We start from the raw sequence: 27,246 nt of genomic DNA on the forward strand, positions 1-27,246 counted from the left end.
AATACCAAACATATTAACCTTAGTTGACAGCAACTAAGAAAAAATGAAAAGCTGAATAATTTGACTATGTCCCACATTATGTCAAGTGGATAAATCAAGGAAAAGGTCAAATTCCTTGCAGGCAGATCACTCCATAAATACTTTAGTAACCCAGAGAAGTCTCTCGTTGCTTATTTTCAGTGCAGGGTAGCAACACCACTCATTGTCACAAATCATATCCATCCTGAGTCCCTCTCTTTTTCCCAGAACTCCCAAGTTCCCAAAATTTCTCCCTTTCCCTATCTTCTACTTGCTTTCATCCTTCAGTCCCTCCTTCCAGATGGAAAAAAATTTATACTTTCCACCATCCATCCCTTGCAAATAAGATTCTGTATTAAAATCCTCTAAATGGCAACAACATACATGTCATTCAAAGACAACGGATGAGAAAAACATGGAAAGAAATAAATATGGTGTTTGCCTCCAATTTCCTGTTTATGAGTTTATATGAGCAGCCATTCTTACATTACTGGAAATATTTCCTGAGAACAGATCTGCCCAATGATATTAGCTTTGTGCTGACTGAAACATAGAAGCCTGTTGAGAAGAACCTGATGTTAAAGCTGTTGCTAGCCAACCACTTGCACAGCCCTGCTGGAAAAGGGTCTGATTTATATGGTGCTCATATACAACTATGCAGTCCAAGTGACTTATTCATGATACCAGAGGAGCTGAAGAATGATATAGCTCAGTGTGGTATGTAAACAAGCAGGAAAGAATGAATTCTTGGCAAATAATGTCTTTTAGTAATGGTTTGGTAATAAGCAGACCAGGGCATTGGATTGCCTAATGGACTTTCTGCTGAGATGATAAAAACACAGCTGTAAATGCATCTTATAGCACAAAAGCACAGGAAACCAATATTGAACCACCCTACATTTCCCCAAACAACAGTCGCCATATAACCTGCACACCTGCAGCAGTAAGAACAAGAGTTTCTGATGCCAAATCAGTAGCTTATTATCAGATAAAAAGCAACAGACTCATTTGTTTATTTTAAGTGGAATAATAAGCATCCTGTTAGATCAGAATTTTTATAATGTAGTACTCATGTATCTCCTGCTAATTTATAGAGTACATATAGATAGATATTCATATAAATACATATAATTAAAAACCTCCTACTTTTAAAAACCAAATTAAAATTTTGCATTTCCATTTACAAACTTACCTCTGTCTATAAATAATAAATATAAATTTATCATTATGCATAAACTAATTTGCAATGAAAATTTTCTTTTGACTAGATTAGATATAAGTTACTTTATCTTTATATACAAAAACAACTCCAATTTCTGAACCAGACTTCACCTCCCTTAAGGAAAGAAAAAAATTTACAATATCATTTTTATAGTTACAACCTTGAAAAATCCTCTCCTAGGCTAAAATTCTCTATTGTATTTTTCCCCACAAAAATAAAGATAATCCTATTTGAAATTATAATTGACATTTATCAGTTATATGATGGCTTAGAAGGAAAAATAATTTCTTGAATCACAAATTCCCATACTTATATATCATGAATTCTTTCTTCAAAAAAGAAAAGTCAAGAGATTTCAGATATTGCAAATACTAAATGACATACCGAAAAATGACATTGATTATAACTGAACAGACATAAAAATGACTTGTCCCTATAAAATTTTAGTAGAATAAAAGCTTCCATTAGTAGTATAAAAAACAATAACTAGAAGAGGTAAAAATAAGACTAGATAATTCAGAATTGAGAGAAACTCCACCCAAGTCTATAAAACAAGAAGTTGATGCACAACAAAAAGAAAAACCTGAAAATGGAAAAAAAATAGACATCAACAGACTCTTATTATCACTATTTCCTAAAGGAGCTTAACTAATATAAATTAATCCATACTTTTAGCAAGCTTAAAAAAAAGGAATTGTACAGCAGATTTGTAATAACTAATGCTGACTCTACAATACTAGAAGATGATAACACTATTTATGGATTTTTTTTTAAATCACTAAAAATAAGACAGAATTTAAATACCTAGCATTCCCACTCAACATCCTTATCCCTCAATCTAGTTCCTGTCTCAAGGAGCATAAGCAACCAATCTTGAGGACACGATTCACGGCTCCACTTTGGGGATACATACCCAGGCCCTTTTACTATCTTACTACAAAGTAAGTCAAAACTGGTAGCTAGTTCCTTCACCCCACAAGAGTCAGCAGACACTGGTTTATGTTCAGTCATATGAAAGAAAGGACCAATAACTGGAGTGGGAGTAGCAGAGATACAGAAAACTCTGTCAATTGATGGGTATAGTGAATAGCAGCTAGTGAAAAGGAAATATTTTACACCAAATGAGAAAGGACTGAAAACCCAAAGAGGACCAGTATTCTTATCCCAAAGTTTACTCCAGACAAAGATATGGGCAAGTCAACTCCTATCACCATAAATTCAAAGTCACAGCCAGGATTAGGAATTCTGTGAAACAATGGAAAAGAGAGAGACAAAAAAGGGGGAATGAAATGAAACTAAATAGTGAATGGTCTTTAAGAGAAAGCCTGAAAGATTAACATTTCAAGGGATAAAGCTTAAATAAAAGCCCAGTCCACAAATAGATAAACCAATAGAAAGAGTCATAATGAAAAAAGTAAGATTATATACAATATAAAGGAGTTCAAAGTACTAATAGCAAGTTTTATATTATGAAGGAATTTTTTAATTTACTAAATAGAAAGAAAATATTGTGTATTTCCCTGAGACCAAAGTCAAACACAAGAAAGGCCAGAATAGCTCAAAAAAGAAAAAACTTATCAAAAAAAAATTAAAAATGAAATTAAATCTAAGCTCAACTAAATAGTACCAACAGAAAAGAAGAAAAAAATGTCATGCATAATTGAGAATCTGTACAAAGAACTAGAAATTCAAAGAGGGGGGTATCATATTTTTAATATTCAGGTAGCATTCAGGTAGAAGAAAAATTAGATGAGAGATAAGAGTCAAAAATAATAAAAGAAAATACTTATTTTTGTCAAGTCAAATCAACTGACCAGGAAGAAAGAATGTGCAGAGAGAATTTAGGCATCATAAATCTCCCAGAATAACAAGACAAATCAAAATACTTTAATATAGCAGGGAAAATGCTAGAAAATTTTCCAGAAATTTTGCATAGACACAACAAAGCATTGATCAATTGAATTCACAGATCACTGTCAAGGGATAAATGGCAGATATGCTTCTAAGGCATGTAAGCATTTAATTTGACAAATAATAACAAACAACAAATATCACAAGCAACCAAAAGAAAGACATGGAAATATGAGTGAAAGACAATTCAAATCACTCAGGTTAATGCCAAAAATCACAAGAAATCAATTAAAAGATTATAGGATAATTCTAAAAAGCAAAGAAGTTTTAGTTATAGCTCAAAAATGGAATGTCTGGAAAAGTTGAACCTGATAAGATGATAAAAGATGCTATTCAATGGAAAAGAAGAATTTCAGGCATTTCAGGAGAGGAAAATATTCTAGCTGAATAGACTTTTTTGACTTGGAAATAACCCAAACAAGGGAAAATTTTTAAAAATTTAATAAGCAAATTATCAAGGAAAGACTAATTAATTAAATCAATTATCCTAAGTTTATAGGATAGATCTTTAAACAAAATAACAATTGATGAAAGAACAAAACAAAAAACAAATTATCAGGAAATGGAAGGGATCTAAGGGATCTAAGCCCATTAATAAGAATTCATAGAATAAAATATTAAAGAGTAAAAGATGAATTGAGGGGCAGCTAGGTGGCATAGTGGATAAAGCACCGGCCTTGGAGTCAGGAGTACCTGTTCAAATCTGGTCTCAGACACTTGATAATTACCTAGCTGTGTGGCCTTGGGCAAGCCACTTTACCCCATTTGCCTTGCAAAAACCTAGAAAAAAAAAAGATGAATTGATAAAGACCCCTGACACCATATAAGTAAATTGATTACTTTTGTGAAATAGAATAATGTAGTGGAAATTTAACCAATGAGAAGAGAGTAAAAGATATTAAGACAATAAATATAGTTATCAGAGCTTTATAAACCTAACAGATAAACTAAGAAGAAAATATGTACCTGGACAAACTTGAAAAATTTAAATCTAAAAGATTTAAGGTATATTCTTTTGAGGAAAATATATGGCTACAAAACTATTTCCATACATACATATATGCATCTCACCACATGGTACATCTGGGAAAATAAACAACATATACAGAAAAGGAACATATAAAAGAAATAAATGCAAAAAGGCAGGAATGATAAACACATTGAAGAGTATAGTATAATAAAAATATCAGGAACATAGCAAAAGACATAGACTTCTGGACATTTAATAATGATTTATTGAACAATGAGTGAGTCAAGATCAAATCATAGAAATAATTAGTAGCTATGTGAAAGAGAATGATAATAATGTTATTGTTTCTCCTTCATTCTTGAAGAGGACTGTGACATAAGGGAGGTGAAGTCATGAATATAAGTGAATAGGATTTAAGTGAGGCAGGACTGTGCAAAGTTACCAACCTCACTTTCTCCTCCAAAGCCATCTGGATCCAGTGACCATATATGGATTAGAACAACTGGAGATGGCCCTGGATGCAGTGGGGGACCTCGACGTTTTTAAGGGAAGGTCTTTAACAGATCTAGTTTGATTGTAGTAACACCCATTCAGTAAGAATGGTAGGTAAGAAATGAGGCAAAGAATCAACTTTTACCTAATCAAAAAAAAAATCAATCTGGGAGAGGATGACTTTTAGGGTTTCTGACCAAAACAGAAAAAAATGCTATTTATAATCATTCTGCATTAATCAAGGCCCAAATAATGACAAAGTAGGGCTTGTTCTGGAACCTATTATTGATGAAACAATCAAAACAGCCAAATAGGTGAAATTTTCAAAGCTACAACTAAAGCACTGCTGAGAAGAAACATTATCTCTGAAAATATAATAACATTTCATATTAGAAAAAGATTAGTGAATTTTGCATATAATTTAAGAAAAAATTAAATCAGATAAGAAACTCCAAAATAAGCATCTAAAGGATATTTTTGAAAATAGAACAAAAATAGGTAAGGTGAGAAATGAAAATGAAATAGAAATGATAAAAGAAGAAGCCAGGTTATTTTTTAAAAAATAGTAACAAAATTGATAAACCTTTAGCTATTTTAAAATATATATATGGATATGGATAGATAAATAGATAGATATCTCCAAAATAGATGAACACAGAAAAAATGAAGACAGAGGAGAAGAAATAAGAACAGCTGCACTTTAAAGCAAGAATTTAAAAGCTATGGAGGATTACCTATAAAATATTAAAATACTCAAATTAACAGAAGAGAGAATAGAAAGATATTAAACAGGATTATCATAGTCTCCGAAATTGAGAAAGAAAACTATCAAATACCTTTTATGAATGGATTAATGAATTATTGACCAGCATTGTTTAAGCATTTACTATGTACTAAGCACTAGAGCAAAATACAAAAGTAAGAAAGTTTCTGTATAAGTGTATATGTATTCACTTTACATATATGACACTTTATAAGGTTTATATCTATATTCATAAATATACATCATAATTATTTTTGTATAAGTAATTATAATATCTAACATTTATATAATTTATTATAAAATATTTATAAATACTGTCTCATTTTATCATCCCAATAATTCTGAGAGGTAGTTATTACTATTATTTCTCATTTTACAGAAGAGGACCTTGTCCACAATCACACAGCTAGTATCTGAGGTCAAATTTGAACTCGTCTTCTTGATTCCAGTTGCAGTATTCTATCCATTGTGCCACTAAACTGTTTACGTATACTCTTCTTTCCCATTTGAATATCGACTCTTTTTTGTGGGGAATATTTCATTCTTTATAGCTACGGTACAATGGCTATCACAGTGAATATATCACTTACATAATAAATAATTCTTTGTTGGAAAAAAAAAAGTCCCTGACCTCAAGGGGCTTTCTAATATTCTAATCATTAAGACAACACATATAGAGAACTAGTGACCAGGTTGTTTACATTAAGGAAATAATAAAGGTAATAAATGAATCAATAGTTGAGAACCTATGGTAGCCGCGATCTGATTAAGAACCCAAGAGTAAGAGATGGAAAGGCAGGATGAGTAGAAATGTTCAATGGCAAACTGCATGAAAATAAGATGACCAGGGAGAATGGTTGAATGGAATTTAAAGTATGACATATGGTCTCAGGCAGGATAAATATCCTGGGCTATGTGCATATAAGCCTATTTACCAATTAGAAAAGTTCAACCCCAGGACTGGGATTTGTTCCAAACCTCCAGTCAATCTAAGATTCTATCATCCAATATGTTAACTATCTCTCCCAACTTTGTGTCATCTGTAAATTCCAAGTCATTGATAAAACTATTAAAAAGCACTAAGCCAGGTAAAGATTGCCAAGACATGCTATTGGAGAACTTATGCACATCTCACTATCTGTTCCACAAAAAAGAATGAAATACTTTATCAAAAGTTTTACTGATATTTACTATATCTACATCATTTTCCTCATCTACTAATTTAGGAATAGGGATTTTATTTTAGTAATTACTAATAGGGATATAAAAACAGGATTTTAAAGAAGAATCTAGTTCGAGTCTTATAGAAGGATCAGTGGATAGAGTATTATATCTGGAATCAGGATGACCTGAATTCAAATCCGAACTCACTTACTAGCTACATGATCCTGGGTAAGTCTTAATCTCTACTTGCCTTAATGACCTTGAGAAATGGCTGACAAACCTCTTTAGTATTCTCACCAAGAAAATCCCGCAGACAATATGATCCACTTGGTCATGAAGAGTTGGGCAAAAACAAAAAAGTAGTCTGTTATGACTTACTTTTGATGAAGTAGCGCTGACTATTTGCAATTATTGCTTTTCTTTCTCTAAATTGACTAACCATGTCTTTGATAATTTGCTTAATTTTGTCAAGAATTAAAATCAATAAAAATAAGAATAATTTATATAATGTTTCCTATGTATCAGGTGGGGTAATTAGGTGACCGTGGATAGATTGCCAGGTCTGGAGCCAGGAAGACTCATTTTCATGAGTTCAGATCTAATCTCATACACTTATTAGCTATGTGACCTTGAGCAAGTCACTTAACTTTGCCTCTGTTTTCCTTATCTATAAAAAGAACTGAAGAAGGAAATAGTGAACCATTTCAGAACCTCTACCAAAAAAAAAATGAGATCAAGAATAATTAGACACAACTGAAATGAAGGAACAACAATGTGCCAGGCACTCCTGACAACAACATAAGGAAGTTGGTGCTTTAATAGTTCAAATTTATAGATGAAGAAACTGAGACAAATTCAAGTTAAATAACTTTGCCTAGGGTCACACAGCTAGTGTGGATTTAAACTCAGGTATTCCCACCTCCAAATCTTATGCTTTAGATGTGGTGACACTTAGCTGCCCCAAATCAAACTTTTTAGCCCACAATTTGTAATCTGTAGTCTCTTCCTTTAGAAAACATTTGTCCTTCTCTGATTAGATGGTACCTGTCTCTCATTTTTCACATTCTTCCATATATTCAGTTACTACACCACTCTAGTTCTTTAAGAATCTAGGGATGCAGTTCATCTAGTCTTGATTCATCAAGAGAAAATAGATACTCGTTTATTATCTTCTTACTTATCTTGGGTACTAAGAACTTCCTGTGAGCCATTTTTGTTGTGTCTTTCTCCTTGGCAGAGAAAACAAAAGCAAATAAGAATTAGTAAGTTTTACCTTCTCCCTGCTGTCAGTTATCATCATCCTATCCACTTTAAATAGAACTCCTATCTCTTCCTTGATTATCCTTTTTCTCCCATTATAGCTACAATAAATGAATGAATGAATGAATGAATGAATGAATGAATGAATACAAACCTTTTTCTTACCATTAACTTCCTTGCCGGGCTCAATTTATTATAACTTTTTACACTCCTGATCCAATTTAAGAACTCTGCCATGCTCTTATATTTATCCTAAATTATCTGTCCTCCCTTCTATCTTCTATACATTGCTTTTTAATACCTAAGTTGGTAGGTGAGTTCCCTAAGCATATATTTAGACCTCTTGAGAAAAATCCCATTTGTCCTCCTCACTGGAATTGAGTCTTTGTATGTTCAGTTTAATTCCTGAGCATCACCCATCTATGGTTTGTCTTACTTTGTAGAATGCTAATTTCTGAGATTCTACCTAGGTATCCTCTGAAGTCTTTGAAATTTCCTTTCTTTAAATCTGGGGGAATGGAAGGGAAAGATTCTACTCTATTAAAAACTCTGTAAGGGAGTTATATCCCTTCAAGGTTTCCATTATTTTCACCCAGAAAGTAGTTCATTACTCTCGAGAATCAGAGATAGAATAGAATGTCCTCCTTGACTGTTAATAAGCAATATAAGTCAAAAAGTTATTAGTTTCTTTACTTTGATTTTTGGATAAGTGAGGCCTTTTGTGTGCTAGATTTTTACTTTGCTTGCTGAACATATATTTCTTTTTTCTACTATGTATTCCACAGAATATTACAAATATGATATCATATCTGGTTCTTCCTTCATGGATTTTCATCAAAATATTCTGTACCATGATACCCCCCACAGGTTCCTAGATTTCCTCACATGAGTATGCCTTCTCAATATAAAATCTTTCTCCCTTTTCTTTATCTGAAAGTCTTTCACCTCCTTTAGGGTTTTTTTTCCTGAATTAGGTAGACCCCTTCAGTGCCACATTGCAGTCACAAATTTTATCCCTCTAAATCTCAGTGATATCTACAACATTAAATCTACCCTTTGGCTTAAGACCTCTACTTACTCTTTCTTATTGCCTAAATTTTGGACGTTTGAATATGGCCTACTAAGTCAAAGGATTTTACTTCTCACTCCTTTCTTTGATTTTACTTCTTATGGATATATGAGAGCTTCAACTGATAGTCTTCTTCAATCATTCTAACAATGTTTCATAGAACCTAACAGTGATGCTAAAGGGAGTTTTCTCCCTACTCTAACTTTTTTACTTCAAAGTGTCAGTTTAAATTTACCTTGTATCTATTTTATATGTACCATATATGAATGGATACATGCATTTGTCCATGTTATCTCCCCAATAGACTGTATGCTCCTCAGAGGCCAAGACTATGTATGTTTTATACCTAGCAGTTGATAGATATTAGATAAATAATTGATTGATATAGTACCATAAAAAAGTGAGCAATGCAAAGAGTTCTAGGAAACCTGGAAAACTCTATACAGATTTAGAGTATAGGAAACACAACTAGGAAGATAATATACATGATGACAAAAATATAAATAGAAACCAAAAGAAAGAGATGCTGAATACTGTCTAATTAAAATAACCAAGATAAGTTGTTTCCTTCATTGGCACAAGTAAGAGACTATGAATGTGAAATTTATTTATTGTTAGTCAAAATGGAAGCATTGGATAATTTTTCTTTATATTTTTTGCTTTTTATTTTTTAATTTTTACTGCAAGGGATGGTTCACTGAGCAAAACATTGGGGAAGGACATATTTGGGCATGAACTTCCTATAAAAAAACAAAGAATACTGATAAAAAGAAGATAAAATCTTAAAACAGAATAAATGGCACTTAGTACCACCATCATTCTTTTTACAAAGTGACTGACCTTTCTTCCAGTTTCCAAAGGTACAATACTAAGTTTCTGAACATGTTTTTCATACACACACACACCCCAAAAAATCAAACTATACTATATAAAATTTATGCATAGGCATAAAAGAAATTTAATCTCTTCTGCCTCTTCTTTTTGGATTTTCCTTTAATTTGCAAGTTGTCTTCACTTAACCTGATGACATAGAAGCAGTAGAGTTGAATCAGAATAAAAGGCATTAGCAATGGAAGGACTGTGATGAATATTAATTTTGTGTTTGTCTAAATAGAATTTCCTTTCAGACAATGATTTTTGAAACTGTTTACACACCAAGTTCACACAACTTATAAAATCTAAAGTTCCCAGAAACTTATTCTCAAGTTACAGCATAAGTAATGAGAGAAGCTAATGCAGCTATTATTGGATAATTTAACCTGATGAATACCTTTTCCACTTCTAAAAAATTAATTATACTGTAATTTTCTTCTCTTTTTCCTTCTCCTCCCCCTTATTTTTCTTCTTCACCTCTTTCTCTTCCACTTTCTCCTCCTTTTTTTTCTCTTCCTCCTCCTTGTATTTTTCTTACTTGATCTGCCTACATTGCCTACTCTGGAAATACACTGGCCACTTCTAATAGTCATGGAAGTTTAGACTTACCCCATTTCTCAGTTACATCTGTTCTTGCAACTTTCAGCAGTCTGTTCCAAGAGACTTTCCATATTGGCGCTGGAATTAGTGTGTACAATAAATTGGTTTAGCTGTACTGCAGTTCACAACTCTTGAGCTCAAAAGTTCACCAGCTACATCTTCCCTATAACAGGAATTACACGCATATGCCACCAATCCCAGACTACTTGTTTCTTTTCCCAAAATTACCCTTGTAAATTGTTTTTAAGAAGGGGTATTGTGGGTATTACCTAATGGATATTAGTGAATTATTTAACCCTGCCATTCTCTTTGATTTTTCTCTTTTAAAAAAAAATTAAAAAAAAAAAACCTCTGGCACCAACCAGTAAACTGTGATGATATAAAGAACAACATGTGAGGTAAATTTAATTAGAGGAAGAATAAATATGAGGCAAACCTATGAATTTCCTTGGAAAACAGTATTGTCAAAGTAAAATAGCTATGAGAGATGAACCTTTGGAATCCCTCAACTATCACCTAGGGTCATTTAAAATGGCAGGATTTGAATTAAAAGCTCTCTTCTCCAAAAAGCATTTTATACAAAAAAAAAAGAATGAAAACTCTTTCCCTTTTATGTTTTGTAGATAATCAACAGTCCTGACTCTATCTTAAGTCCCAAATCTTAATGGTTACTTTTTATATAACTAAAATGCAAAGCAATTCCTGGCATACTTTAAATGATTTCTTTGATTAAGCTAGTTTAAACCTGGCAGAAAGCCTTCCTTGATACTGAATTAGCTTTGAACTCCTTTCTTGCAAAAGGTTGATGTGATCCTAGTTTTTAAAAGAGCTATCACAAAGCTGCCTCCATTAGTATCTTTAGCATAGACATCTGGGGTCCTGAATTAACATTAATCAGGATTTATGAGCCCTAGTATTAAGCTTTAAGGTCTAACCAGATTGCAGATGTAAAATGCAATTAAATGGAAATCTTTCTATTATCTTTTCATCTGTAGAGCCACAGGGAAGATGAGTGCATATACCTTGGCACCTGGAATCTTTTATTGACCAAATTTGATTAATAAGGACAGATTTTTGACCTGTGCCTTCCATTTGTTAGAACAAATATACTGAAGCAGATTTTCATAGCAAATATAAAATGGTGAGTTTGTATGCTGAGTTGTGATGCCTCCAGTAGCATAGATTGAAGCCAAGTGAATGGACTAGAAAATAGCTGTTATACTATTTTATATGTCCCTGGAATGTTGTCATTTTTTCATTACTATATTCAAACCAATTTGCTTTTTTGGAATGTACTAAAATCAGGAGTGAATTTCAGAATAAAGGTTGATTATTGGATCACAAAATGTCAAAATCCAACCTGAATATTTGGGTAAGATGTTTAAAAGGTTAGCCTTAATAGCATGAAAAATGAAGGAATTATTTTAGGTTTACTTCTACTCTAAAATGCATGTTATACTCCTAACACAGAGATGATGGACATAAGAGTGAAGGCTGACTATTTTTTTAGCTTGGTCATTATGGGAATTTATTTTGTTTACAAGATCTATGCTTTACTTTCTTTTCCAATTGCAGAAGGGAGCAAGAAAGAGAGAAAACAGATTTTTAATAATTTAAAATTAAATTTAAAAAATAATAAATAATATGTGATATAATGAGAAGTAGAGATATGGAAATATTTTTAGAAAAGACTGGAACAGTATAGTATAACTGTCTATCCCTTTAAAATTCCCCATCCAAAGGTTTCTCTATATTCAGAAGAGAAGATTTAAGGGCATGGAAAACTACCTTGAACTCAAGAAGAATGGCTAGATATTCTTTTTACCATTCCCTTATTTATGTATTGTCCATTTCTGTTATTTCCTTTTCATTATAACAATCATTCTTCTTATCAGAGAAACTGAAACAAAATAGTTTAACAGTTTTTATCACCCTTTACCATTTCTCCATTGATTTTGAGGATAATGTTTTCTTTTTTGCTCTCTCTCCTCCAATAAAGTTTCTAAATTTTTACAGTTATTCTCTGCTTTCTTCCTAGCCTCAGCTATATTCCAAAAAGTTTTGATTTGTTTTCTCATTATTATAATTTTCTTTGATGAGACTATGTTTTATTTCTAAGAATTATTCTTTGACCTACCATTCCTTCAGGATAAAGATTACTCTCTCCTCCTTGATACTTTTCTCTCTGGGTTTTCAGGATACCATTTTCTCTAGATCTACTTATCTGATTGCATCTTCTCTGTCCCTTTTGTTGGATCCTCCTCCAAATTATACCCTGTAATTATAGGTTCCTCAGGTGCCTATCCTGGAGCTACTTCTCTTCTCACTCCATATTATTTTTCTTGGACATCTCATCAGATCCTTTGAAGTTTTTATATCTCTATTATCTATTGATAATTCTGAAGTCTACCTATTCTGTATTAAATTCTGCACTAACCTCCAATCTCACATTTCCAAGTGCCTGTCAAACATCTGAAATGGAATGCGCAGAAGACATCTCAAATCCAATATGTGCAAAATGGAACTCATTATCTTTCCTCCTAAACCTTTCCTATTATTATAGAGTCACACCAACCTCACAGACTGGAAAACCTAAGAATTATCCTGTACTTCCCGTTATCTCTCCAATCCATATCCAGTCCATTGTCAAGGCCTGTTCATTTCACTTTTGCAAAATTTCTCAAATATGCTCCTTTCTTTAACACAGCTACCACTATAGTGCAGGTCCTCATCACCTCATGCCTAGATTAGTCTGTTGATGAATGTGCCTGCCCCAAGTTTCTCTCCATTCCTCCTTTAAGTTAAATCACTAATTTTCCTAAAAATACAAATCTTCATATCACTCTATTATTCTAAACTCTGTTGGCTTCCTGTTGCTTCCAAGATCAAATATAAAATGCTCTACTTGGCTTTCAAAGTCCTTTATAGCCTTCTCCCCTCCTGTCTTTCCAGTCTTCTAATATCATTCTCCCCAACATGTATTCCTTTATTCTAATGGCATCCTAGCTATTTCATGAACCATTCCACCTTTATTTGATTAGTCATTTCTTCAAATATATAGATTGTTTTGCCATTTGATACAATAATATTGTTTTGTTATCAATGATACCTTTAAGAAGCTTCCCTGCCTGTCTGTTTTTAAACTATGATTATTTGTTTGCCTTTTCTGATATCATGATTAGCACCCCCTGCCTTTTCGAAATTCATTTGATGAGATAAAGGTGGAGCCAAGATGACAGAATGAAGGCAAGAACTCACCAGAGCTCTCTCCCAAACTACCCAAAAAACTTTAAATAATAACTGAGCAATTTCTAGAGTAGCATAACTCACAAAAAGACTGAATGAAACAATTTTCCAGACTAATACAACTTGGAGGATCTACAGGAAGGTGAGAGAGGAGTGAAGTGAAGTGCGAGCCATGCCAGAGTAAAAAGGCCCCAGCCATGCAGGAACAGATTGCAGGACAACTGGGTCAGGGGCAACAATAGTGGATTCCAGACCTCTAAGCTCAGAGATTGCCAAGGATATTGTGGAAGATCAGCAAGAACAGTTTGCTACACCAGGGTGAGAATGGAGCTCAGTCTAGTGCAGGCCTCAGTAGTGCAGAGCAGACCCCAGACCTTGGTCACCACTAAACTAGTAGCAGCTGCTGCTTCCAGAAATCTCAGCCCCTGGATGGTTAGGGCATCAGAAGGAGATTACAGGGTCTCTGTGCTATTACTAGGGCAGGATCCTGTTGTTTTGCCCATATCAGATCTGGGTTACAGTCCCAGGTCATAGCCCCAGGAAGAGGAGAAGAATTACAACAGAGCTTGCTGCTACAGTGGAACAAAGACCTCCCCAAAGGACTGGGACAAAAAGGAGGGCTTGTGTCACCCACAAACCAGAGCACAGGTCAGAAAAGCAGTCAAAACCTCCCATAAGACCTTGGAAGAATTGAAAACTTACAGGTCCCTAGAAGTATCTCTGAAAACAGCTACAAAAATCCCCCAAAAGCTTGGGAAATGCACCTCCACCTGGAAGCAGAGCACCATTTTAACAGAAATAAATCATAGGCTGGGAAAATGAGCAAACAACAGAAGAAGAAAAAAATCCAACCATTGACAGTTACCATGGTCATAAGGAAAATCAAAATATACACCCAAAGAAGATAACAAAGTCAAAGATTCTACATCCAAAGAAAAATATGAATTGGACTCAGGCCATGGAAGAACGCAAAAAAAGGATTTTGAAAATCAAATAAGGAAAGTAGAGGAAAAATTGGAAAGAGAAATGAAAGTAATATGGGAAAAATGAATCAGCAGCTTGGTGAATGAATTACCAAAGAATACTGAAGAAAATAATATCTTAGACACCAGACTGGGCCAAATGGAAAGAGAGGTCCAAAAAGTCAATGAGGAGAAGAATGCCTTAAAAAGCAGAACTGGGGGGGGGGGGGGGTAGCTAGGTGGCACAGTGTATAGAGCACTGACCCTGGAGTCAGGAGTACCTGAGTTCAAATCTGACCTCAGACAGTTAATAATTACCTAGCTGTCTGGCCTTGGGCAAGCCACTTAACCCCATTACCTTGCAAAAAAAACCCCTAAAAATAAAAGCAGAACTGGCTTACATGGAAAAGGAGCTACAAAGGGTCATTGAAGAAAATAATTCCTCTTAATGTAGAATGGAGTAAAGGGAGGGTGACCACTTTGTAAGAATCAAGAAACACTATAACAAAACCAAAAGAATGAAAAACTAGAAGAAAATGTGAACTATCTCACTGGAAAAAATAACTGACTTTGAAAACAGATCCCAGAGGGGGGCAGAGCCAAGATGACAGCATGAAGGCAGCATTTCCCGAGAACTCCAATCCCCCCAAACCCCCAAAAAACAAAGGATGGCTCTAGCCAAAATGTAGAGGGGTCAGAACCCACAGAAAGACTGAGTGATACATTTTCCGAGTCCAAGATAACTTGGAAGTTCCGAAGGAAAGGTGTGTTTCACCAAGATTGGGGGTTGGAAATAAGCCCTGGCACAGCCCAACTCAGGCCAGCCCAGCCCAGCACAGTCCAGTGCAGTCCAGAGATCAGCAGAAATAGCTTGAAGGGGCGGTGAGAGAATTCTGCTCCACCAGAATGAGTGGGGTGAGGAGCACGGCTGCAGAATCTGCAACAAGAATTAGGAGAAAGCAGCCTACACCCCCAGAAACAGTAAGGAAAGTCTGCAGAGATTTCTCTGTTCTCCCTGAGGTAAAACTCTGCTGTTTGCCTACACTCACATATTGCAGTTTGGCCTTTCATACTAAATAACCAAGCTGGATCTCTCCTTATAGCCCCAGGGCAGAGGGTAGTGCTGTGATCATCTACATATCAAAGCACAGACTAGAGAGCATAAGACCTTGGAGGAAGAAAGGTCCCAGTGAGGTGTCCCCCCCAAAAAAAATAACCCCAAAGCCTTACAAGTGTGGTAAATTAGTCTTGGGCTGAGGAAATGAGTAAACAACAGAAAAAGAAGAATCTGACCATAGAGAATTACTTTATTCCCATGGAAGATCAAAACACATACTCAGATGATGACAAAATCAAAGCTTCCATATCCAAAACCTCCAAGATAAATAAAAAATGGAATCAGACTATGGATGAGCTCAAAAAAGACTTTGAAAAGCAATTAAGGGAGGTGGAGGAAAAATTGGGAGAAGAAATGAAAGAGATGCAGAAAAAATCATGAAAACCAAATCAAAAGCTTGGTGAAAGATATACCAAAAAATACTGAAGAAAATAATATGTTAAAAATCAGTTTAGCCCTAATGGAAAAAGCAAAACAAAAGGCAAATGAGGAGAAGAATGCCTTAAAAAGCAGAATTGACCAGCTGGGAAAGGAGATAAAAATGCTCTCTGTAGAAAATAACTCCTTCAAATGCAAAATGGAACTAAAGGAAGCTGATGACTTTTGCAAGAAAGCAGGAAGAAATAAAACTGCCAAAAAAGCCAAAAATTAGAAGAAAATGTGAAATATCTCATTGGAAAAACAACCAACCTCAAAAACAGATCCAGAAGAAATAATTTACAAATTATTGGGTTATCTGAAAGCCACAACCAGGAGAAGATCCTAGACTTCATTTTTTTCAAGAAATAATACAGCAAAATTGCCCTGAGATCCTAGTAGCTGAGGGTAAAATAGAAATTGAGAGAATTCACCAGTCACTCCCTGAAAGAGATCCCAAAAGAAAAACTTCCAGGAATATTATAGCCAAATTCCAAAACTCCCAAATCAAAGAGAAAATTCTAAAAGCTGCCAGAAACAGACAATTCAACTACCAAGGCTCCATAGTCAGGATTACACAGGATGTAGCAGCATCTACATTAAGGGTTCATAGGGATTGGAATATGATATTCCAGAAGGCAAAAGATCTTGGTTTACAACCAAGAATCAACTACCCATTAAAACCCAGTAAATCCTCTTTCAGGGGAAAAGATAAGACTTTCAGTGAAACAGGAGACTTTCAAACTTTCCTATTGAGACGACCAGAGGTGAACAGAAAGTTTGATCTCCAAGTACGGGACTCTGGTGAACTATAGAAGGAGTAGAAGAGAGGGACTAAATATGAGGAACTTGATGATGTTGAACTGTTTGTATTCCTCCATGGGAAGAAGATATTGATAACTCATATGAACTTTCTCATTTATAAGAGCTGTTAGAAGGAGCTTATATAGACAGGACATAGGAAGGAGCGAAATATAACGGTATGATGTGGTAAAGGGCAATGTGGGAAATACTGGGAGGAAGGAAAAGGAGATGAAGAAGAAGCTGAGAGATTTCACATAAGAGTCAAGAAAAAGCTTTTCCAATGGAGTGGAGGGAGGGAAGGCAAGGGGGAATGAGTGAGCCTTCATTCTCATCAGGAATGGCTCAGGGAGGAAATGACATACACTTAATAGGGTGAGGAAATCTATCTTATCCTGGAGAAGGATGGGACAAAATGGATGGGATGAAAGGGAATGGGGAGAGGGAAGGGGGGAATAGATGATAGAAGAGAGGGAAGGTCAAGGGAGAGGGTACTCAGATTCAGCACACTTTTGGACAGGTCCAGGATGAAAGGAGAGAGAGAGAAAAGAATAAATGAGAGTGGGGAGAAATAGAGTGGAGGTACAACTAGTAATAGCAACTGAGGGAAAAATATTGAAGCAACTTCTCTGGTGGATTTACAATAAAGAAAGCAACTTACCTCAGAGACAGAGCCATTGAAATCTGAACACAGACTGAAATACATCTCTCTCTCTCTCTCTCTCTCTCTCTCTCTCTCTCTCTCTCTCTCTCTCTCTCTCTCTGTTCTTGAGATTTCTCATCTTCTTGGGGAGAGGGGGTTTATATTTATTCTTATGTTTACTCTTATACCATTCAGTTTACATCAATGTATGGCATGGAAACAATGTAGAGACTGTCAGACAGCCTTCTGTGGGGGGGGGAAGGGGGGAAAGTTGTTAGAATTCAGAGCTTTGCAAAAAATGATGGGTACATATTACTATTGTATATAATTAGAAAACAAATAAAATGTTAAAATGAGAAATAAAATAAAGATACAAGAGAGATAATTTGGGGCAGCTAGGTGGTGCAGTGGATAAAGCACCGGCCCTGGAGTCAGGAGTACCTGGGTTCAAATCTGGTCTCAGACACTTAATAATTACCTAGCTGTGTGGCCTTGAGCAAGCCACTTAACCCCATTTGCCTTGCAAAAAATCCTAAAAAAAAGTAAAAGAACTTAGACATTGTTTTCTAGAAATTATCAAAAAAAAACCTACCCTAATATTCTAGAAGTTGAGGATAAAATAGAAATGGAAAGAATGCATTGATCACCTCCTGAGATTCCAAAATGAAAACTGCCAGAAGTATTATAAACATATTTCAGAGCTTTCATGTCAAGGATAAAATATTGCAAGCAATCTGAAAGAAACAATTCAAATATCAAGGAGCCATGAACAGTATAACATGAAATTTAACATTCTAAATTAAAGGATCATAGGACTTGGAATATGATATTCTGGAAGGCAAAAGAGCTTGGAATACAACCAAGAATCAACTATTCAGAAAAACTGAACATACTCTTTTGGGGAAAAGATGGACATTCAATGAAATTGGGGATTTTCAAACTTTCCTCATGAAATGACCAAAGCTGAATAGAAAATTTGATCTTCAAATATGAGACTCAAGTGAAGCATGACAAGATAAACAGGAAAGGCTAATCATAAAGGCCTTTATGATGTTGAACTGATTATTTTCCTGCATGGGAGGATATACTGGTAACTCCTATGAACTTTCTCATTTATTAGGACAGTTGAAAAATATATATATAAGGCACAGATGAGAGTTGAATTTGAAGGAATATTATTAAAAAGATGGAGTTAATGGGTGAGAAAGGAATGTACTGAGAGAAAAGGGAAAGGGGGAGGTAAAAGGGAATGAGTTATTTCACAGAAAAAGCTTTTTCAGTGGAGTGGAATAGGGGAGAATGTGAAAGGGGATGTGTGCCTTACTCTCATTGGAACTTGTTCAGAGACAGAATATCATACATATTCAATTAACTATAGAAATATCTTGCTCTAGAGGAAAGTTGGAGAAGGAGACAAGGGGGTAAGAAGGAGAGAAGAGGTGATAGAAGAGAGGGAAGATTGTGGAACAGGGTAGTCAGATGCAAAATACTTTTGAGGAGGGTGAAAGAGGTGAAAGGAGAGACAGACTAAGGGTTTAACCCTCCATTTCCCTTGCCTTGGCTTCACCTAGTCTCTGTAACTTCTTCACTCTCCTGTCTCTGGGCAGGCAACTACCTTGGCTAAACATGCCTCAAGCCCAAGTAGCACCACTGGATCCAGCCCTTCACCATTCAGCTGACGCATTGCCTCTTCCTTCCCTCACTGCCCCACTACCCTGCTGATTCAAGGCAGAGCTGGCAAACCTGCTGGGGAATATCCCAGGGTCAGATGGAAACTCAACTAATCCCCAAATAAATTCTAGTGCCAGCCCAGTGAGTCAGCCACTGGGCAGGGAGGAGACTTCTTTATTATTATTATTATTATTGTTGTTGTTGTTGTTGTTATTATTATTATCCTCTCATCCTCAGCATGCTGGGTGTTCCATGTTAATTGTGCAAGCCAAGCCTAAGCTTCTGACTGGTTTAGGGGAGAGACTTCCTTTGGAACTCTTCCTTCTCACCTGCCAGAGCTGGTGCAAAAGCCTAACCGTACCAGTTTCTTTGCCCAGCTGATTCCCATCACCTAGCCAGAAAGGGGGAAGGGGGGAGGAAAGCCCCCCTCCCCTGCACTCCCATGACTTTACTGCTGCCTTACTGGGAATGCCAGCCCCATGCTTGGGGTAGGGGTGAGAGATGGAAGCTTCCTTTCTGTCTTGGTCCTTAAGAATAAGCAGGCCTGGATAGAAAGTGCAGGCTGGTCCAGAAACCCAGGCTCCAGAGCTGTTCATCCCATAAGAAAGAAATAGAAATGTCCAGTTTAGTGTAGATCTGCCAGCCTGTGTGGATCTACCATTAAGAGAGGTCTGTTGGGTATTTTAATCCCACAGCACTTCACCAATAAGTATAATGAATGTAGTTTGTCTCTTCCAACCATGTTCAATGGGGACCCATACTCTGACCCTGCAAAAGTCTTGGTTGGCATCTGTCTTGACCTGCACAGAAGGGAGCACCAGGAGAAGATGACAAAAGCTTAAAGCAAAGGAACCTATTTAAAAACAAATAAAAATGGACTCAGGTCTGACAGAACCTGAATTCCTATGATTCCTTGTGCTGCTCAATCTAACAATATTCCTCTGGGTGCCTTCTGAGGGGTCTAATCAGTACTGAGGGTGAGTCTGCGTCCACTTGCCTCCTTGCTGCTCTCCTACCAAAGAGGGCAGCTGGTGGGACAGCTGAGACTCAGACTCAGCAGGAGAATGAACAGATTTGTAAGACTGCATTTCTGTGCTTTAGTTTTGGGGAAAATTTTTTTTTGATTTTTTGTTTTGTCTTTCCTTTTGTCTTTGGGGCTTTTCTTATTAAGGGGCCCGCATAGCAAATGGAAGTAATTTGAATGTATTTGATTTAGGTGGGGTTTTTTGTTTGTTTTTTTGTTTTTGTTTTTAGATTAAAAGATGGTTGCAGCATTTTAAAATAGAAATTTTCCTCTTGGTTTGCTTTTATCCTGAATGTTCTCTTTTAAAAAGTTCAGTTCACACATGCCAGAGCAAGAATTGAAGGAAATAAGATGACTGTTTCTGTAGTGGTTTAGGAAGAGGGGCTCCCCTCCAAGCTCTGCCGCTGACTTGCTGTGTGACCCCTGGGCAAGTCACTTAACTCTTCTGTGCTTCAGTTTCCATGTCTGTTAAAAACAGGGATAATATTACTGACCTACCTCACAAGGCAGTTGTGAAGTGGAACTAATGACTGTAAAGCACCTTGGGATCTTTCATTTGAGGGAGCTTCCTACAGAATGCCATGGACCTCTAGGAACCTGGCTCTGGGTAGAGATGGAGTGGCTGGGCTGAGCATCTTGGGAATGGGGTGGGTAGTGGGGGGAAGTGAAGCTGAAGAGATCAGCAACTCAGTTGCTATGGAAACATGAGCAGGATATCTTTTCCTGGGGTGGGAATTTTTTCATTTTTTTTTTATCATAGTATCTGTGACCTGCAAAGAATAATTTTGTAATTATTTCTATTAATATTGACTCTGAAGTCATTTACTGATCTTGAGGTTGTGTTTGTTCATAATAAAAGTGAAGTGAATCAAAAAAGAAAAGAAAGGAGAGACAGAAAAGAATAAATAGGGTGTAGGGAAATGCAGTTAGCAATAGTAACTGTGGTAATATTGAAACAAGATTCTCAGATAAGGACCTCATTTCTCAAACACAAAGAACAGAGTCAAATTTATAAAAAAAATAAAAGCCATTCCCCAACTGATAAATGATCAAAAACATATACAGTTTTCAGATGAGGGTATAATGCTATCTATTAAATCATTTTTAAAATGTCTGGAGCAATGGTGTTAGGATGATCAGCTATGAACAACTTACCTTTTCTCAGGAGTGCTGTGACCCAAGAGAACTCTGAAGGACCTTACAATAAAGCATACTATCCAGCTCAAAGACAGAATCAAAGGTGTCTGAATACAAATTAAAACTTACCTTTTTTTACTTTGTTTTTCTTGAGTGGGAAGGAGGTTATGTTTACTTTTATAACATGATTATTATAATATTTTCTTGAGGAAGGGAGAGAATTCAGAACTCAAGGTTTTAAAAGTAAATGTTGAAACTTATTTTTGTACATAACCAGGGAAAAATTAAATTAAGTTAGATTTAGAAACAGAGGTCTGAAAAAAGTGGTACATTACCTGCAAACTAGCAAAAGCAAGTTTATATTAAATTAAGAAGTAATTATAAAATGTTCAACAAAATAAATTTTTAAAAATTAATGCTAAATTTTAAAAATTCTTTTGAAGAATAATAAATTTTGTCCAAGTTCTAATTTTAGATCTGTATGAATCTTTGTATTTCAAATATGTTCCTTAAAAACAATATTTTATTGGATTCAGCATTCTAATTCTCTATTTTTTACAAATTCATTCCAATTACACTCACAGTCATACTAGATAATTAATTTTTTCCTCCTCATATTCCTATATACTTTCCCTTCTCTTTATCACCACTCCCAATATATGACAAAGAAGGTAATGAATAAAAAATAATATGATCAACATATAATTGAACAGGCCTAATCCCTTTGCCCCTCCTTATTGTTTTGTCTGTTTTTGAGACTAGAGCTCCCTTATTCACCCAGGCTGATCAAATCTACTGCTAGGCACAGAAGCTACTCAATATCTGATCAGAGCTAGTTTACCACTCCTTAGATAGCCTGGTGGCCACCTCTTTCAAGGGCTCGCCATATTGGAGCTAGATATATATGTAGTGTTAACATTACATTGGCTTTAGTTCTACTACAGTACAGAACTCCACAATAGAATAATACATAAGCATATACCACTTTATCAACTGCCCTCTTCTCCTAACCTAATCCACATCCTCTTCTTATATTTCCTCTCTTCTTTTATCCCCTCCATTATGGTCTACCCTCTGAATGTAAAGATTTTTTTACCTTGTGACTATCCCTTCCCAACTCTATCCTACCTCTTAAATTACTTCTATCTGTCCCTACCAATTGCCCTAGTGAATTTCATATATTTCTATATCAAATTATTTCTGTTTGTTTGTTCAGCCCTTCTTTGCTCAATTCAGAAAATAGCTTCAGAGCTGCCAACTCCCAAAGCTCTTCCTTTATAGTATGTATATATAGATGTGTATATGTATATTCTCCCCTTCCCTTTCTTTACTCTGTTAAAACCAACAATATGGAATTAAGCCACCTCCAGAGCATGTATTTGTCTTTCTTTACTCCTCTTATAACCCTAGAAGTTAGTAAGATTCTGAAGGGAGGTAGTCTCTTCTTCCCCATTTGAATACATGCACTTCATCCATGATTAAGACCCTTTTCATTATTCCAAATATATTTACCTTTCAAGGTTTCTCTTTTCTCCTGTGTTTGCTGCAATTGCTTCTAAGTTATTTATTTTCATTACAATTTTTTGCCTCCAGAGTTCTCATTTCAATTTTTATTTCTAACTTCCTTTCTTCTGGGGACTCATGTAATCTTTATGACTAAATAATTCCTTCTACTTGAATCTGTTATAGACTTACTCTCTTTTGGGAAGTTTACTCTTGAGTTTCCTCTCATGTCAGAGTATTTCTTTATTGCTTTTGACATTTTCTTCTATTTCTCTATTTTTCTCATATAACCACGTTTAGCATAAACTTAGACAGAAACCCAGTCTCTAGAGGAATCTCAGGCTTCTGGTTGTCTCCTGACAACTCAGACATTGACCTCAACTGTTTCTCTAACTCCTTCTACCCTAACTCCTCAAACTGACCTTCTCTGTGGATCTGACAGGCCCATTTGAACTGATAATATTTTGCCAAATCCTATGTGCTTTGCTACTCAAATGCAGCATTAATCCTATTTCCTACTGTGGGTTTATCATGGACTTTCTGGGCAACATACTTCCCAAACACTGAATCAGTACTATCTCTCATTGTGGCACAGGAGGCATTGCATAGATGATATCTACTTCCCTTGGTTTATCTAATCTCTCTTTTTTTTTAGGTTTTTGCAAGGCAAATGGAGTTAAGTGGCTTGCCCAAGTCCACACAGCTAGGTAATTATTAAGTGTCTGAGGCCGGATTTGAACTCAGGTACTCCTAACTCCAGGGCTGGTGCTCCATCCACTGCGCCACCTAGCTGCCCCTGGTTTATCTACTCTCAAAGCATTCCTAGGCATCTTTACCATAAGTTCAGCTATTATATTTTAGAACTGGCACTTGATCCAAGTTATCCCTATTCTAAGTCCAGCAATTTATCCATTATGTCACAACTCCTTTAAAATTATATAGAGTGGCATTTAAAGCAAAATGATTTTGTTAGTATGGTCATTTTTCTTATAATGGCATGACCCAATCATAAAAAATGAATATTCTTCCAGCTATTTGAATTTGGTAATTGAAATTACATACGTTTTTTGTGTATTTTGATAATTTAATCTCAGATACTTGATGTATTTTGTCATATTTTTTGGATTTTATCATTATTATACGGAAATACAATTGATTTTTGAGGGATTATTTTATTTACTAAGCCATTGCTTAAGTTAACACACACACACATATATAAATACATATAATATATAATTAGAGAAATTGTTATTTTGCTATGACATTAATTACCAATTATTAATTTGGGATTCAAATTTTTCTCCTTTATATCCTCATTTAAACTCTAGCTTCTATAAAAAAAATCAGTCTCAGAATGGCATGACTGATTGATAAGATTATCCTAGTCCTCCAGGTACATGCTCTTCAGTCTTAGGAAGGATCCCATCAAACTAGATCATTCTTCTGTTTAAAGTATAGACAGAAAGCAGTCTGGTCTAGATCTTACTGATGAAAGAATCCCTATCCCTATAACCTCTCCAAGTTTAGGCCAATCCAGCCCATGAAAAAGAAAATCAACCAGAAAAGTCTGGATGGAGACTGATACCCCTGTCCACATTGCTGAAGGTGGCTGAGCCTCATAATCAAGTCACTTTCTCATCAGGTGGAGGTGAAGACTTCTAACCCGCCTTCTCAATATATGTCAACTATTTGGGGTTAATATTCCATTATCAAGGGAATTCCCTTCCAAGAATTATTTAAAATTTTCAGACTCTCCAAGGTTTTTGTCATTGAATAGACAATAGAAACCACTGATCATCAATTTATTGATTATTAGCTAAAAATAATTAATAAATTCATTATTAATTACCCAGAAACACTGTATTTGGAGTTTTTCATCTCTCTCTCTCTCTCTCTCTCTCTCTCTCTCTCTCTCTCTCTCCACACACACACACACACACACACACACACACACACACACACACACACACACAGATAAGGAAGGGGAGAGAGAGAGAACAAGAATATAATTTACTATTTTTCAAATGAACCCAAAAAAAGAGTTGAAATCATGCTTTTAAGATGAGACAGAGTAAAAAAAAATAGTTTTACACAGAGAAACAAAGGAAACTACATTATGTTTAAAGACATTATAGATAATAAAAAACTGTTGTTAGTCCTTCATTCTTGAAGAAGACCTGGTCATCATGGTGACACTAGAACATGCAAGAATTTAAGTGAGAGAAGGTTGTGCAAAGTCACCAGACTCACTTTCTCCTTCAGAGTGTCTGGATCCAAGGGCCAGATATGTGGGAGATTGTGACCTCTTTAAGCTAAAGTCCCTAACAGGTCCTTTGCCCAAGGGTAAGAAAATGTAAAAACTTTTAAAGATATTAGCCCCAAGTTGAAATAAAGAATATATTTAAGAGAGACATAATTATGGTCTTCAAATATTTGATGAGTTGCCATACCAAAGAGGTATTAGACTTCTTAGAGCACAAGGCTGTATGTAATAAGGAACATTGTGTTCTAATCTTGGCTCTGCGAATTGCTATGTGACCTTCTAAAAATCATTTCTCTATGATTTAGTTTTCTCATCTATTAATTCATGAGATTAAACTACATGATGTGTAAGATCATGTCCAAATTTACCAATCTATGAGTTCCTGAAATTTTTATAATTTCCTGGGGTCTTCTGTACCAGTCTTTCCACACCCCTCAAGGAGGTACATATGAAATTATAAAACAATTTCTATTTTAAATAAACATCTACTGAATAGAATAGCACTTAAATATTTAGTGGAAAAGCTAATTGAAATGCAAAAAACTTTATAATGGAAAACAATTTAAATGTATCTTAATATTCTTATTTCAAAACTTGATATTTCTAACCAAAAAAAGATAAGATGAAAATTAGATATTAACACATAATAGATGCTAGACAAATAAAGCATATTAGATCTGTGACAAATATTGAATGGAAATCTAAAAAAAGCATACTTATTAACAGCACTACACATTACTTTTACAGAAATTTGATTGTATACTAGATAATAAAAGTTCATAACTATAGAAAGGTAGAAATATTAAACACATCTTTTATAGAACATAATGCAATCAATAAAAAAATGAACAAAAGATAGAAGGCTAAATGTGGACCAAGGAATGATATTCTAAATAATGTGAATGACAAAAAATAACTCAAAAGAATAAAAATTAACCTCATTAAAAATAATAATATTATTTACAACAGCTGACAATTATATATTGTTTTATGTTTTCCACAGTGCTAAGCACAAACTATCTCATCTTTTTTCCTTAACGACCTTATAAGGTGCTTGGGGACCTATCCCGAGCCTTCACCTGGATACATACCTTTCCCCGGTCTTCGCACGTCACGGACCCGTCGGTCTTCGGACGCACGGACCCTCCTTTGGGGAAGGAGGGCAATAACTGGACAGAACACCCAGTTGCAGTCTAACAAGCAGGTCTTTATTCCTTACATAGCAGCGAAAAAAGCCTCTCCTCTTCCCCAGTCCCCTCCCTTATCTAGTCTTCTGTTCCTCCCCCGAGCTCCTTCCCTGTTCCTCCCTCATGGGCGGAGCCACTCCTGTTACTGGGGCGTTCCCAGCACCCATGTGGGCGGGTTCACACCCCCAGGCATCTCCTAACCCATAGGTGGCCAAGGTCCAGAGCTGGGTCCAGAGCAATTCCCCCTTTTTGTTTAGACAGGGGTAGTGTCCATTTTTGGTCGTTCTCTGGGATTCTGGAGAAGAGCACGAGGGTCAGCCTTTGATAGTGTATTTTTGCAGCAAGCATATGTAGCAAAAGAGGCAGGATAGAAATAATCATAGTCTTAATATCCTATAATAATAAAATTATTTCAGATCTGAATTAAGCACACATACACAGACATATGTACAAACTCACAGAAAACAATCATTTTTAACCAAGCTGTGATTGATGCCCTGGCCGGCATCAATCCCAGAATATAGGAACATTTTCCTATCCCTCCAGGCCAGTAGAGAGATGTGAAAATGTCTCATTGAAGTTTAACTACACATAAGACCGGTCAAGAAAAAATAACTTTTAGAATCAATTAGAATGTCTTGAGGAACCTCTTATATAAATTTATTAAGAATTTTTAAATAACCAATTAATATAAAATTTGAATGCATTCTTAAATAACTCTATAAAAATATAATATTAACTATTCTAGCACACAAAAAATGTAGTTATAAGTACAAGCACTGGTGATGTGCATTCTTCTTCTTATTTTGCAGTAATATAGGACAGTTCTGGCAGAAGGCCTCAATCCTTAGTGAAAGCACTGCCTGCAGTCGCTTTCACCAGGAAAGATGAGATGCAAAACGGTGGATAATAAATATTTATATTCGTGCTGAA

General features: G+C 35.5%; 1 protein-coding gene across 1 annotated transcript in view; it reads right to left on the reverse strand.

The window, feature by feature from the left end:
* Window positions 1–26,312, reverse strand: part of LOC141499800 (uncharacterized) — a 446,129-nt gene extending 419,817 nt beyond the window's left edge. The window contains exon 1 of the mRNA XM_074202547.1: window positions 26,218–26,312. The gene's annotated coding sequence lies outside the window, so the exon portion shown is untranslated. The remainder of the gene's footprint in view (window positions 1–26,217) is intronic.
* Between the last annotated feature and the right edge of the window lie 934 nt (window positions 26,313–27,246).

Source organism: Macrotis lagotis, chromosome X (assembly GCF_037893015.1).
Source record: "Macrotis lagotis isolate mMagLag1 chromosome X, bilby.v1.9.chrom.fasta, whole genome shotgun sequence".
In the NCBI taxonomy this organism is placed as follows: Eukaryota; Metazoa; Chordata; class Mammalia; order Peramelemorphia; family Peramelidae; genus Macrotis; species Macrotis lagotis.